At 42.0% G+C, this 15,501-nt stretch overlaps 2 long non-coding RNA genes across 2 annotated transcripts in view; one reads left to right on the top strand and one right to left on the bottom strand.

The window, feature by feature from the left end:
* The window catches only part of LOC309337505, a 36,720-nt gene extending 34,328 nt beyond the window's left edge, over nucleotides 1-2,392 (bottom strand). Inside the window, exons 1-2 of the long non-coding RNA XR_014154370.1 lie at nucleotides 2,193-2,392; nucleotides 1,947-2,113 (exon numbers count right to left, since the gene is read on the bottom strand). This is a non-coding gene — a long non-coding RNA (uncharacterized lncRNA). The remainder of the gene's footprint in view (nucleotides 1-1,946; nucleotides 2,114-2,192) is intronic.
* Nucleotides 1-15,501, top strand: part of LOC309348956 — a 145,214-nt gene that overhangs the window by 43,582 nt on the left and 86,131 nt on the right. The window lies entirely within an intron of this gene.

Below are 15,501 nucleotides of genomic sequence, written 5' to 3'. Positions count from 1 at the left end.
TACCTACGTACCCACCCACCACTTTTAATTGTTCTCTGAGATGTGAAAGAGGGGAGGAAAACTTGGATATTCCGGGATCAAATCAGGAACCGGAACACGACTTTTGTAATTCTGGGACTGTCTCTGGAAAAACTGGGACACTTGGAGTATATTCTCTCGCTTCTGGTTTGAAAAGTTGTGTACACATAGTGATAGGCACAATCTGTTGTTTATGAATTTCTGCGTTTTGATGTGTTGTCCCCCAAACCAGCCTTGAATAGAAGTTGAGAAAAATAATGATCTAGCTGTGTTTTATGCAGGTAATGTGTACACTGTTTTTCAATATTGTAAGGGGAAGCAATGAAATTTAATCCATGGTTGTTGTTTTTAAAGGAAACACACAAACACAAAAGATACCTCAAGGAGGCGGGCAAATGCCTCAAAGGAATAGGAAGCCCATGGGGGTACAGAGGTTACTTCATAAAACTGAAGAGATGAGAAGGAATTTAATGACACATTCAAGTGGGACAGAGGGAGGCCACAGAGAGCCCTGGAGACAAGATCAAGCTAATGATTAGTGGTAGGCACACAAAAACTTCCAACTTGACTTCAAAAGTGGCATATAGATATATGGGGGGGGGACTCTTGCTGCTTCAAGCTTATTTGGCCATCAAACAACTGCTGTGCCTCTGTTTGATGCCAGCCAATTCATGCATTAAAAGATCTGTGCAAAGCCAAATTATGCAGCATTACCGATGAACGTAAATCTCCGTCAAAATTATCCCAGAATTAATTTGGTAACCTACTTTCTTGCCTTTGCAGCAACATCATTTTTTTCCCCAGTAAAAATTACCCATGCCCTAATTACTATATCTTCTAATAGTGTTGTGATTTCTTTTGGAGGAGGGATTTTTTTAATTAGGAGTATGGCAAGGGTTGGTCAAGGATGGGGCAAAAGGTGAATAGTTATAAATACCAGTTGCTAAGGGGGCAGGGCCGTCTTAAGCATATCCGGTGCCATGGTGCAGAGATCCCTCCACCCCGCCCCCATTTCCCAGAGTTGTCAACCTTTTTTAAGGGGGAGACACCCCAAAATTGTTGACCTTTTTAAGGAAAGGTTCCCCAGAGTTGTTGACTTTTTTTTTAGGGAGCTGACACCATGTTTACACATTATCTCTGCTTGGGAAAAGAAAACAGGAAACAAACAAACTTTTTTTAGTTGCTCATTTATTAACAATGCACCTATATACTCTACACTTATATAGTCTCTCATGCATGTGGGCCAGCCAAAATCTGACAAGTCACTCCTGGTCTCAAATTGTCCAAGCAAAATGGCATAGCTTAAACTGCCAAACCTTAATTGACTCTGTGTGAGTAGCTGCACGTACACAGTTTCCCAACACCTGTCTGGTGTTTTTACATGAGTAGAATGTGTGCTTTTATTTAAAATGCATCTCTAGGTTATTTGCGGGGCATAGGAATTTGTTCTTCTTTTCTCTCCCGCACCCCAAAATATATATAGTCTGGCCCCCCACAAGGTCTGAGGGACAGTGGACCTGCCCCCTGCTGAAATAGTTTGCTGACCCCTGCCCTAAGAGAGCAATTGGTTGGATTTCTATAGCTTATACCTCTTGACATTGTACTGCAATGGCCTGGCTGCACTAATTGCAGCAACAGTGTGTTCCTTGATTGCTACATTCACCACTTCCATTTACAGAGCTGAAGTAAGCTACCTTTTTGAGCTTCAGTTTCATTAACAATCACATTAATCAGAAGGAACTAAGACAGAGAGAATATTTTCAAATTGTGAAGCAGTACTCGAAGTCTTCATTTTGATCCTCAAATGAGATACATGTTGTCAGAGTTGCCTCCAGGTCCCAGCTCACAGAGGACCAACGCTAGCCAGTAATAACGTATAAAAGTCTTTATTGAAGATTAGTTTCCATTTCCAAATCGCAGCGTGCAACTCTACGTCTTAGAGCTTAGACCGGCGAAGCTCCATCTGAGTCTCCGCCTCCTAGACACCAGTTTAAGACTCTAGCCTTACTCCACCTCTTCCGTTGTTCTTTCCTCCTCTGGGTCCTTCTGCCCCCTGGGGTTTCCTCCTTTCTGGACTCTTCTGACGCTGACCCCCCTGAGTCTTGCCCCTCCTTCCGGCGGGCTTTAGGACCTGGCTCCCTATCCGGGCTACCTGCTGTGCCGCTCGCCTGTACATTTGAACTTGGCGTGCGCGCCCAGCCGGTAACCTTCCTCTTGACCATTTCCCCGCTCTCCGATGGAGGCGTGGTCAATCCTGACTCATCTCCTCTCGCTGGTGGTGAGAACACTGGTCCCGATTCCTGGGACTCCTCCCCCCCACTGCGCTCTGGTGGGGAAGCTGGTCCTGATTTCCAACTGCTGCTCTGGGAGTCCCCGCTGGCCCCTTCCTTCTGGGGTTTCCCCCTTGGCACCCCCCTTGCCCTGGTCATCGGCGCTCCCTTCTGTGAATCTTCCGATTCGCTGGAGAGGCTCGTGGAATCCCTCTGACCACTGTCACCGCCTACGCTCCCCTCGGATTCCTCCCCCTCGCTCTCCATTTCCTCCCTCTCCTGTGCCTCTGCTCCTGAGCCCCTGACACATGTGATTAGTTTCTTTGTGCCTTAACATTTTTACTTAATACAGGGGGTCTTACAAAAGGAAGAGAAAGAAAAAATTATCCCCCACACCCCAGACTGCTGTGTGTATGAGAGAGAGCACTATTCTTTTATTCTGCAACACTGCAAGCCCCAGGCAAAAATATTCTCAAGCATACCTTTCACCTTCTTTTGTGAGCAATGTCTATAGTAACCGGCAGTTACCTGTTTGTTATTTTTAATCAGCGTGATCTATCATTCCTTCCCCAAACTACTCTCCCTAAAGGATGGCATGGTTAGGGGCAAGAAGGAACTCTAAACTCTACGTGGTGGCCTTCTCATCCTCAAAATTATCATCATCATCTGGAGAAAACAGGCAGCTGCACTTATCTTGAAAAGGCTTTTGTAAATCTAATGCTTGGAGAGTGCCTTTTTGATGAAAACCATTCATATATATGGTAAAGGTAAAGGTAAAGGGACCCCTGACCGTTAGGTCCAGTCGTGGCCGACTCTGGGGTTGTGGCACTCATCTCGCTTTATTGGCTGAGGGAGCCAGCGTACAGCTTCTGGGTCATGTGGCCAGCTTCTGGTGAACCAGAGCAGCACACGGAAACGCCGTTTACCATCCCGCTGGAGCGGTACGTATTTATCTACTTGCACTTTGATGTGCTTTCGAACTGCTAGGTTGGCAGGAGCAGGGATCGAGCAGCGGAAGCTCACCCCATCGCAGGGATTCGAACCGCACTGCTGGGGCTATATAAAAGGCTATTACTGCCCCACAATTTCCAAAGCCATTACAGCTCATGAACTTCTTCCACCTGTAGTTAGCAGCACATCCCAAGATGATTGTAGGTACTTTGGTCTGGGACAAATGCACCTTACCCATTAATCAAGCAGAGCACTGAACACAATGTTGTTGTTTAGTCGTTTAGTCGTGTCTGACTCTTCGTGACCCCATGGACCAGAGCACGCCAGGCACTTCTGTCTTCCACTGCCTCCCACAGTTTGGTCAAACTCATGCTGGTAGCTTCGAGAACACTATCCAACCATCTCGTCCTCTGTCGTCCCCTTCTCCTTGTGCCCTCCATCTTTCCCAACATCAGGGTCTTTTCCAGAGTGTCTTCTCTTCTCATGAGGTGGCCAGAGTATTGGAGCCTCAGCTTCAGTATCTGTTCTTCCATTGAGCACTCAGGGCTGATTTCCTTAAGAATGGATAGGTTTGTTCTTCTTGCAGTCCATGGGACTCTCAAGAGTCTCCTCCAGCACCATAATTCATTCTTCGGTGATCAGCCTTCTTTATGGTCCAGCTCTCACTTCCATACATCACTACTAGGAAAACCATAGCTTTTACTATACGGACCTTTGTTGGCAAGGTGATGTCTCTACTTTTTAAGATGCTGTCTAGGTTTGTCATTGCTTTTCTCCCAAGAAGCAGGCGTCTTTTAATTTTGTGACTGCTGTCACCATCTGCAGTGATCATGGAGCCCAAGAAAGTAAAATCTCTCACTGCCTCCATTTCTTCCCCTTCTATTTGCCAGAACACAATAAATAAATAAATAAATACATACATACATACATACATACATACATACATACATACTATCTGAACACAATAAATAAAGCCAATTCATGTTCAATGAGTCTTATTCCCAGGTAAGTATAGAATTGCACTGTACTGTTAAGTGATAATAGGGACTATTAGTAATAGACTGTGTTAAACTGACAAGGGGAAGTTTGCATTCTTGTTCACTATTATTTTTTAAATTTATACATTACCCTTCATCCAAGGATCACAGGGCAGTTTACAATACCCCCCCCCCCAAATATAGGTGCTGATGTTGGGGGAGCGATTTGCCACATGGTGTGGGTGGGGGTAGGGCTATTCTGCATGTCCCCAATTTTTGCTCCCATGTTGTTGCGCATGGGAGGCATTAACACCCATGTGCTAATATGGCTGTCTGATTTAGAAAAAGGCTGCAACCATCTACCTTTGAAAGACTGACTATCCAATTATATGAGGGCATTGCAGTACCTGGCAATACTGCATCCCTTAAAAGCTTGAATGTTCCCAGCAACTGTGAGTTAACAGTTCATTCTCAAGAAACATAACCATTTTGACAAGGTATAATTTGTCAGGTCTACAACTGGAGACTAGATTAGTTTTATAGCTCCTCTGCAGCAAATCATATTACCGCTTACAGGCTGGCTAGTTATTGATGATACCAATTATCTGGCAATGGAATAAGTCTCATGGTACAGGAAGAGGTGAAATCAGAAGTTTTTGTTTTGGGATTTTGTTCAGGGTTTAGCTTGGAGGAACACCTTTTTCTGTGCATCAGTGAACTGCACTTTCCCACAAGTACAAGAGAGGTCCAAACATGACCCACCCTCTCAGTTGAGTCCTGGTGGTAACTGGTTCTACCTGCATGAACCATCATCCCTGAGAATGGCTGAAATGCAGATTATTATTTTCTGCAGATTCACATGAAGAGCTGCTGCCCCCACTCCCAGTGTTGCACAACACACTATCTGCACTTCCAGAGTGTGGGTGTCTACACAGTGGAGTCCTCCAGGCACGGGCTTCCTCCCAATCTGAAATCCTATGCAATTGTGGTTTCAGATCATGTGGAAGCCTACACATACAGAACGTGATGTGTATATAGGCTGTATTCAGTGGTCTGTGTTTGCCTGAGTTTGAGTCTGGACTAAAGATTCTGAGCCCCCGTGTTCTGATTCAGTACATGATATCCAATCACAGAACATTTTAGGATTTGCCATTGGTCCTTAAACTCTGAGTCATGATTCGCAGCTTGGATGTTTAGACAGCCAATAACGTTTGGGAGTGGGAGTGGCCCAGGCCTTCAGAAATGTATATAAGCAGTTGCTTTGCCCCTGTTAATAATTTATTATTTATACCCCGCCCATCTGGCTAAGTTTTCCCAGCCACTCTGGGGGCTTCCAATCAAGTGTTAAAAACAATACAGCATTAAATATTAAAAACTTCCCTAAACAGGGCTGCCTTCAGATGCCTTTTAAAGAGAAGATAGCTGCTTATTTCCTTCACATCTGAAGGGAGGGTGTTCCACAGGGCGGGCGCCACTACCGAGAAGGCCATCTATCTGGTTCCCTGTAACCTCACTTCTCACAATGAGGGAACCGCCAGAAGGCCCTCGGCGCTGGATCTCAGTGTCCGGGCTGAACGATGAGGGTGGAGATGCTCCTTCAGGTATACAGGACTGAGGCCGTTCTCGAGTTCTGTTAGTTCAATAAAGGTTCTTGCTGTTATCGGTGTGTCTTGCCTTGTGGGAACCCACCTACACTTCATAGGCCATCCCCCTATGCAGATGACCACTCTCAGCACACAGACCCTGGGCAACAGAACTGGGAAGCCATGCAATCCTGGGTTGCAGGATCAGTGGTATGGCACTGCTGCCTCTTCTGAACCTTGACTCCATCTTGCTCATCGTAACATAGTTTGCTCAAACTGCAGATCAAGTGGTGAAACTGTTCCTGGATTGAACCACTTTATACTGCATGTAGCAGACAGCATGATCCAATGAACCAGCATAGCAAACATATTGACACCTGGAAAACTCAGATGTCAGGGCAAAAAGTCCTTGCCAGCTCTCACCCTGATATGCTGATTCCCCTACTGGGAAGCTATTTGATCATGCAGAACCTCCTCTCTCTCCCCCCATTGCCCTTTGAAGTGGTCCAGCCTATGTGCATTTGTATCAGCTCATCAGCGTGGTTTGGGATTGGAGTGCTTTGCAAAATTCATGCAGACAGAATACAAGTGCATGCATATGGACTATATAAGATGCTTGCATAAGACATTGGATAATTATAGACTTCTGAACTCGTCTCTTCCCGTAGGATATCACAAGACATGATATTAAAGAGAACCAAGTTTGCGAGTTTCTAAAATTGGAATGAATTTATGTGTGAGTGAGTTTTTTCTCTTTACTGATAACAACAGGTAACCTTGGAGACCACAATTTTTAAATTTGGATTATCAGAAGAGCAAGCTTATTTCTGTTCAGTGTTTTATAAGGGCCCACTTTATTAAGTTATCCATCAATATTCTTCTCTCCCCTCTTCCAAATGCTGTTACATTTCAAACAAATTTCACCCTTTCTCACCCTGGATTGGTTTTTAAAAGCCCTTGTGGCTCTTGTAGCTTAATTGGATTCTTGCCTCATGCTAGACAGCTGCTTATTAAAATTTGAACTATTTATAAATAAGTAATAGCTTGCTAATAATAACCACTTTCCCCATTAATTAAAGGTTTTCTCTTTGAATAACTGCTGAGGACTTTTGTGTGACATCTTGAATTGTATTTTTAAGTGGGTTTTTGTTTTGTTTTTTTGCATTAATGATGTTTGAAGTTGAATACCTAGGTTTGTGGGAGAGGATTGTGTACCAGCTCTATTATTTCTATTTCTGTTTTGTTCCTAAAACATAAGCTCTTATTTTTATTCTATCATTTCAGAATAGAAAAATGTGGTTTAAGAGAATATTCAGAGTGCAACGCTGGCTTAGTAAGTATGTAGAAAATGCAATCTACTGCTGGGGGAAAAATAGGTACTGAACTGAGGGGATTATGGGCACAGCAATTCAGACTCTCCTTACAAGGTTGGTGTGTCTGTCTCCTGCTTATCGCCAAACGTGCAGGCAGGGAGGCAGGCTGGCAGCTTCCCTGTTGGTGGAGCCTGAAATTAGGCATCCTGAGGATGGGGAGGGGACAGGGGTGAGGAAATCCACAATCCACTGGAGATGCCGGTCTTACTGCCAGCATTTGCCAGCATCAGGCCCAATGGCTGTGCCAGCCTGGAACTGGTGCAAGGATTGGGCCCGATCTTCCGCCCTCTTCACCTTCCACAGCAGCATCTGTGAGTGGTTGGGTTGTAGGTGTGATGGTGATTTAGCTGTTCCAGAAACTCCACCATCATAGGACTGGAGGTGTGTGTTTAGATTGCACCCTAAGGGTGATTTCATGTTTTATGCAGGAGGAATATTGGCATGCCACTGAATGATGCATGCATGCTGGGGTTGTTGGTTTTTTTGCACCCACCCTTTGCAATTGCAAGTGTATTGTCAGGAATGAGCCAGCTCCCAGCAAAGGTTTGCAGCCAACTGCAGAAAGCAGCCAGGAACAGAGAGGCTTAGATGTTAGGCAGGGGAGAGCCGGCAGCTGCAGACTTCAGCTCTTCCTGACTTTGATGGGCAGGCTGATAAGGCAGTAGCTGAGAGCAGGCTAGCACACAGCCAAAGCTCAGAGGAAGCACAAAGAGAGAGCCTCTCAGAACAGGAAGAGGTTGGAGCTGATCCACTAAGTCTGAAGAGTCGGCGAATGGGAGGGCTGCTAGATAGGAAGCAAGACAAGAGACATAAGGGTCGTAAGTTCAATATGTTCTGTCAACACTGGAAGGAGTCTTTAGTAATGACGCCAGAAGCCTTGTTGGAGCCTTCCAGAGCTATCTGTTTGCTTTTGCAATAAATTCTCCTTTTTAATTACCTACGCTTACTGTGTTATCAAGCTGGGAACCTGGGCTCCTGACATGTATGCACTTGAAATGTTAGTTAGATAAATGTAGCAATATGTGTCTCAGTGTGTATGTGTGTCTGTCTATCTGGTTTTCATCCTGTAATTTTTCAGTGGAATTCCTGGTCACATATCTGTTATCCTCACAACATAGGAATATGATTCTGTCAAAAAAAAAAAAAGGTACTTAGGATCTTTAATTTGTTCACACTCAGGAATGGTTCATGATATAGAATCAGCTGCCGTTGGGATGCAACTGAGATAGTGAGTCATGAATGAACCATTGGGGTACTAGCGGGAAAATGCAGCTTATAATGGTTCACTAATGTAAAGAAGAAGTGTGTTCCTCCATGCTGAACCCTGAACAAAATCATAAAAATAACACTTCTAAAGATATCCATGGTCAACCATCTATCCTCACAACAACCCTCTGAGGTACATTTGTTTGAAAGCTAATGACTAGCCAGTGGTGCAGCAATAAAACTGCTAGCACATTTGCAAAGCTAAGCAGGGTATGGTATGGTTTCAAACTGGATGGGGGACTGTGTGTTAAGATTCCTGCATTGGGGGGGGGGTGTGTGCTTGGACTAGATAACATCTGGAGTCCCTTCCAACTCTACAATGACTGGCCCATTTTCAATGAATGAGCTTCATAGCTGAGAAGAGAATAAGGTTTTATATCTCTTCCAGTTTGATTTCCATGTCTATGTTCTAAAACATACATAATCTGCAGACATAATTTTATTTGTATGCCACCTTTCCACAGTCCAAACCATGCTCAAGGTGGCTTACGACATGAAAAATATACATCACAGCAACGTAACAAAAGTAGTCATAAACAAACACTGAAAATGTGCAAACAAATCAAACCATTTCCACATAAATCACAACAATATCTGAAATAAAGAGACAAAAACACAACAGCAGCAACCCCTGCACAACAATAAAAAACCACAAACAATGCCCCAAGTCTGTTCAGCAACCTCAGCTTTTGTAGCTAGAGTCAGTCAGGGTCCTGCCTTCCCAGGCCACATAGAAAAAGTACTGCAAAGCTGGGTTGACAGCTAAAACAGTGGAAATATGCTTCCCAGGGTCCCATTTTCTCCCAGTCACTCAGTCAGCATAGCTGGAATTAATTCACTTCCTAGCATCACAGGTACTCTACAGCAAATAAACAACAGACACCTCCTCAGACAACAGATAGGCAACTCAGGAGGGAGCCTTGGCTCAACTTTCAGCATCAAAAGCAAATGCGGGTGTTTGCTGAGGACTCCACTACCACATCAAAACCCCTGAAGCTACTTAGCCATCCCCTTCACACATCTGAGCCTCTTGGGATGTGAAATCCTATCTGAAGCTGCATGCAGCAACTTGAGTACAAAACATATATTCCATAAATTCTCTCAGATGCATTTCTGAAAATGCATTCAAACCCTCCAAAGTGATATTTGCACACCAGCATGGAGTTTAGATAGAAGCCCAGGTATTAAAGCTGCTTGGATGGTGAAGTCCTGAGTTTCACCTCCTCATCAGCCTCCAGATTTCATTCTACAACAACGTTTCCATGGCCATGCATACTGTTTTTGCGCTGTTCCAAGAAATAGAATTAAACCACTCCAATAGCATTGAACCACCATCCTATCCCAGCGAATACACAAGCCTTTGAAGTATATATGGATTGGCATGAAGTTGTGTTGTCAGGGTACAATTCAAATGTTCTTTTTGCTCAAGTAAGACCTCTGCTATAAAAAGAATGACACTGATTCTCATGGGAAGACTAATATCTGATGTTCAAATATGCGACATGTCGGCTTTAAATCTCTCTTCCATCAAATGAAGCACTTTGTGGCATAAGAGTGACTCGGCAGTCTGCTTTAACAAAGAACTCTGTGGCGGTTCACCGAGATGTCTTGTAGCTGCCATATTTGCTGAGGCTCTTTTTCAAGTCTTTGTATAAAGCTTTCTCCATATATTTCCCCCTCAGCTAGGGTCCTCAAAGCATTGCAAACTAAAATAAAGATACCTACAAATATTAATTTCCTTATGTATTTATTATGTTTATATACAGTGGTACCTCGGGTTAAGAACTTAATTCGTTCTGGAGGTCCGTTCTTAAGCTGAAACTGTTCTTAACCTGAGGTACCACTTTAGCTAATGGGGCCTCCCACTGCCGCCGCACCGCCAGAGCACGATTTCTGGTCTCATCCTGAAGCAAAGTTCTTAACCCAAGGTACTATTTCTGGGTTAGTGGAGTCTGTAACCTGAAGCGTCTGTAACCTGAAGCGTCTGTAACCTGAGGTACCACTGTACTATCTTTCTTCCCAGGAGCTCAATACATGGTTCTCCCTTCACTTTATCCTCACAATCAGCCTAAGAGATAGTGACTGGCCCAGTATCACCCAGAAAGCTCCATGGCTGAGCGAAGGGACATTTAGCAAAGGGGCTCCTGAACAAACCTTCTTACCTGCTTCATGGAAGGCAAGATTGTTCCCCCTCCTCTCTCCTGCAACCACTTGTGCTTCCTGGAAGGACTCTCCAAAGGGACAGCTGTCCCCTCCTGAACAGTCTGGAATGGGAAGCTGCCTTACACTGAGTCAGATCACTGGTCTCTCTAGTTCAGATAGGCTCTGTGCCCAGTGCAACTGAACCTGCCACACTCCCATAAATCTGCCTCTGCCCTTAGTTAAGTCCTTTCCTTGCTCTAACTTTCCACTCCATGTTATCACAAGTTGCTTGAACTAAGCTTTTAACTATGCTTGTCTTTGATCTTTGAAATTCCTCAATGTGTTTTGTCATGATCTCTCAGCAGGCTTTCATTATGCTCAGGTGCTCGCATTTCTCCTCCAACTAATTAACTAATAAGAGACTATTTAAATAACATAGACTCCCTGCTGTGTTTTATAGACCCTTCAACATAACTTAGCTTCTTTGGAACTTATACATTCTTCATAGTGATTAACCAGGCCCAGAGGATTACTTACTTAAAATCGATAATTTCTGGTTGGGGAAGGAACGTACTATAAGTTCATGCCTTCTGCAGTTCGTCAAGGCAGGTTAGCAAAGATGCCACAAAACCTACATTTCTGCCACTATGGCTCAGATGCAGCTGTGGAGCTCCTCCACTGTTTGTCTAGATGTTTGCAGGCACAAGACATTTTAAAATGGTACCAATTGGTCAATGTGTCAAAAGTGTCTTAGGAATGTTGTACATTGTGGGTTTTTTTCTGGCCTTTGATCGAATATATCAGTTTTTAATTGATCTTGTTAAGCTGGTTTTAGACTTGGTATTTTGTTTAATTTTATTATTATTATTGCATAAAATGGCCAACCAGTATATAGGATGTTAAGATACTGAGAAGACTGGTTACCGCTTGGATGGTATTAGCCAAATTTTGCAAGTTAAACATAAAAGATGTTGCTGGAGAAGCTTGATTGTTTCAAATGTATGATTTCTCTCCTGCCCACACCTCAAGGGTAGTCATGGCAGTCTTTTTTTAATTTTTTATTACGGGGGGAAACCTAACGCATTACCTTAACAACTAACACATTGATTGTGGCACAGGCTTTTGTGGGCTAGAGTACACAAAATTATATTATCTTTCATTATGGCCAACAGTTGCCTAATATTAATATTATTAATAATAATATATTTATACCCCACTCCTCAGCCACTCTGTGCGGCTCCCAACAGAATATTAATAACAAGATAAAACACCAAACATTTAAAACTTCCCTAAGCATGGCTGCCTTCAGATGTCTTCTAAAAGTCATATCTGATGGGCGGGCATTCCACAGGGCAGGCGCCACTGCCGAGAAGGCCCTCTGCCTGTAAATGAAAACTAAAAAATGGTATGATGGAATGCTAAACAGTGGCAAGTTTCTGGTTGAACTTTCTAATTATAATACTACTTGAAGGGACAGCTACCTCATCTTATTAAAATTATTTTTAATTCTGTTCAATTGTTCCCTACATTTGTCGTACTATGTCTATGTCCCCTCCCCCATTTTATTGTTTTATACTATGATAACTTCTAGCTTTTGTTGCATTTATTCCCATCACAACTGATTTATTTTCTATTGTAATGATATTGGGGAGAAATACAACCAGATTTACAAATACATGTGAAATACCATGTATATAAAATAATAATAAAAATTGACCAGCTCATCCTGGAAAAAGTTCAAACAACTTAATAGACCTGTCAGGGGGTTGTTTGAACATCCCTTTTGTTAGGGCTTTACTTGGTTTGGGCTCTACTTGGATGTAAATTCTCCTGAAATCAGCCATTCTAAATACCAAGTTGATTTAGGACTGAGTTTCTCTACTCTCATTCAAAAATTCCACTTCTTCATACAGTGGTACCTTGGTTCTCAAACACTGAAAACCCAGAAGTAAGTGTTCTGGTTTGTGAACTTTTTTCAGAAGCTGAACGTGCTCTGTTTTGAGTGTTATGTTTCTGATTTGAGTGCCACACTTCCGTTTTGAGTGTTACGCTGAGTTCTGTCTGTTTTTGCTATTTATGTTGCGTTTTTGTTTTTGTGGCTTTTTTCTTGTTTTTGTGACTGTGTGGAACCCAGTTCAGCTACTGATTGATTGATTGATTGATTGTGTGACTGCAGTACATTGTTTATCGCTTTCATTTTATGGATCTATAGCCTCATTAGATAGTAAAATTCATGTTAAATTGCTGTTTTAGGGGTTGTTTTTAAAAGTCTGTAACGGATTAATCCATTTTGCATTACTTTCTATGGGAAAGTGTAACTTGGTTTTGGAGCGCTTTGGTTTTGGAACGGACTGCAGAGTGTTTTAGCATAAAGAGTATATGCAGAGAATGCATCATAAATCTAGTGAATGGGTTAAATACAGCTAGCATTTACCATCTGCTTTATCATTTACCACTAATACTCTGTTTGGAGTAGAAATGAAAAATAAGTCCTCTAATTATCATGTCCTTAAGATAGTGCTGAGCTTAATGAACTTTGGTTTACAAATGAAATGTCATTTGAAGGTTATGTGTGTTCAGGTTTGTTTATCACTGCCACCTGCCACCTTCATTGCAAAATGGATGTGTTTTTTAAAACCCTGGGAGTCTAGCAGGGTTAAATCTGTGACAGTACAAACCTACGTCGCTCAAAGTTGTATTCTGATGTCATTAAATGCATAGGTGACTGCAAATGAATTAGTTAGGCTGACAGCAAATCCAAACTTTTATTGGCAAATTTTATCCATCAAAAATGTAATAGAAAAAAATAGTAATAGATTTTGATCATCTTGGTGATGACGCCAAGGTTGCAGGTTCAATCTCTGTAAGCGACAGCTGCATATTTCTGCCTTGCAGAGGGTCAGACTAGATGATCCTCAGGGTCCCTTCCAACTCTACAGTAAGGGCCTGGATAGCTCAGTAGGTTCTATGATCTCTAAAGAGCTCATTTAACTCCCTAAGTACACTTTTTGAAATATGTGCAGCTCTAGATGTAATATTTGAAATATTTGCAGCTCTAAATGTAAAATTTGAAACTCCGCACAGCCTTTTGTAAATCCCACTTCCCAACCTCTTGAGGTAGCTTAGGATGAACTGTGACTTGCTGTGGGCTGCCCTGCAATTTTTGCGGCTGAATGGATACTTCAAATAATATATACTGCAACACACAGTACTTTAATTTTAATTTTGTTATATTTTTGTTTCCATTGAATTTGATTTGAAAAGAAAAGACATTATCTAATTTTGATAATTTTATGAAATCGATTGTTTCCAAAGTCTGGGGCTTTTCTTGCTATTTTTTTAAATAAACGTTTTATATGGTTTCATGTAAATATTGTTTTTGTAAAATTTTTTATAAAACTTGCTAAACATATATAAACATATATAAACCCATGATATGCATGGGTTGTTTACAACCATCAGCATTAGACATTCTTTCTGATTACGCTTTCTATGGGAAAGCGCGTCTTGGTTTTGGAACGCTTTGGTTTTGGAACGGACTTCCAGAATGGATTAAGTTTGAGAACCAAGGTACCACTGTACAGGAAAACTTTGGCTTTGTTTAAACAGGTGGGTTCAGAAATTAGCCACCCGATAATCCAAATGCTGATGGGGACAGTTTGCCCATATCACACACACACACACACACACACACACACATCAGTGCCTTCCTTTCAGCTTAAAACTTGTACATGCCATTATATCAGACACAGTGTCTCCTCTGCCTAATCTAGCCTGTATAGGTTTCCTTCCCCAGCTTGAAAAGTATGGCTGTTTTTCTACATACAGTAATTGTTAATGATATTCTGATGCCTCCCCAGCAGAAGAAATCTGTTGTAAAATCTTCATAAACATATGAGTCATTTCCAAAGCCATTCCACTTTTAAACCTGCTAATTAATGTTAGCATTAATTTAGATAGACTTCTTGAGCAAGTTATACACTCACATCCTGCTTCTGGGCTTTCCATAGGCATCTGGTTGGTCATTTTGAGAACAGGATCCTGGATGAGAGACAGCTTTTGATTTTAGCCAGCAGAGCTCTTCTTAGGTTCTTAGAAAAACATCCAGTATAAACATAAGCTGTATTATTATTATTATTATTAGCTTTTTTAAAAAAAGAAGAATACACCAAAACAATGTACATCTACACAGAAAGCAATTTCCATACATTGTTTTGGCAAAGCTGAATAGTTTCTGACCCACGATCATATTAATTAAGGGACTAGTTATCTCAGGTGAACTAATTCACTAAATTAATTCACAAATCTCTGAACTTGAAAGTAGCTCCTATAACTTCCTAGTGAACTGAATGTGAAACGAGTAGCTCTTTTTCAGTGAAACTTTGTGCATTTCACCCCCAAATCAATTTTATTTTTAATTCACATGGTTGCATTGCACTGAAATCTTCATTTGATTACGGCTTCAAGGCCACAACTGTGGGAAAATTAAAACATTTGTTTATATTACACTGTGCATGTTTTGATGTTTCTTAGTCTTCTAAAGTATATTATGTATTTTAGCAGAACACATTCTAAAATTCTGGTGGCTGGGGAAGGGGAAATGCCATGAATTAATTGTAAAATGAACTGGAATGGAACTAATTCTTTTAAAAAGTGAACTGTCCAAACACTGATAAGGACTAGCAACTGGAAACCTCATGGGGAGAATCTAGTCCCCTGAAAGATTCCCACATGATAGATGCTCCTGGCATTCCCCTCGCACCCCTTTAAAATTAAGGTACAATATTTTATTTGTCGAAAGAAACATTTCTATACTTCCATATCAGAAAATGTCAGGGAGGTGTCTCACCCCACTTTTTCCTGATGTTCCCCTGGCACTGTGTGTTTATAACACAGAAAACTGGTGTGCCTCCTTGCAAGT

This window comes from Podarcis erhardii, assembly GCF_964252035.2.
Source record: "Podarcis erhardii genome assembly, chromosome: 1".
NCBI classification, from domain to species: domain Eukaryota; kingdom Metazoa; phylum Chordata; class Lepidosauria; order Squamata; family Lacertidae; genus Podarcis; species Podarcis erhardii.
Note: the sequence above shows the minus strand (reverse complement) of the source record. Positions and strands in the feature narration are given on the sequence as shown.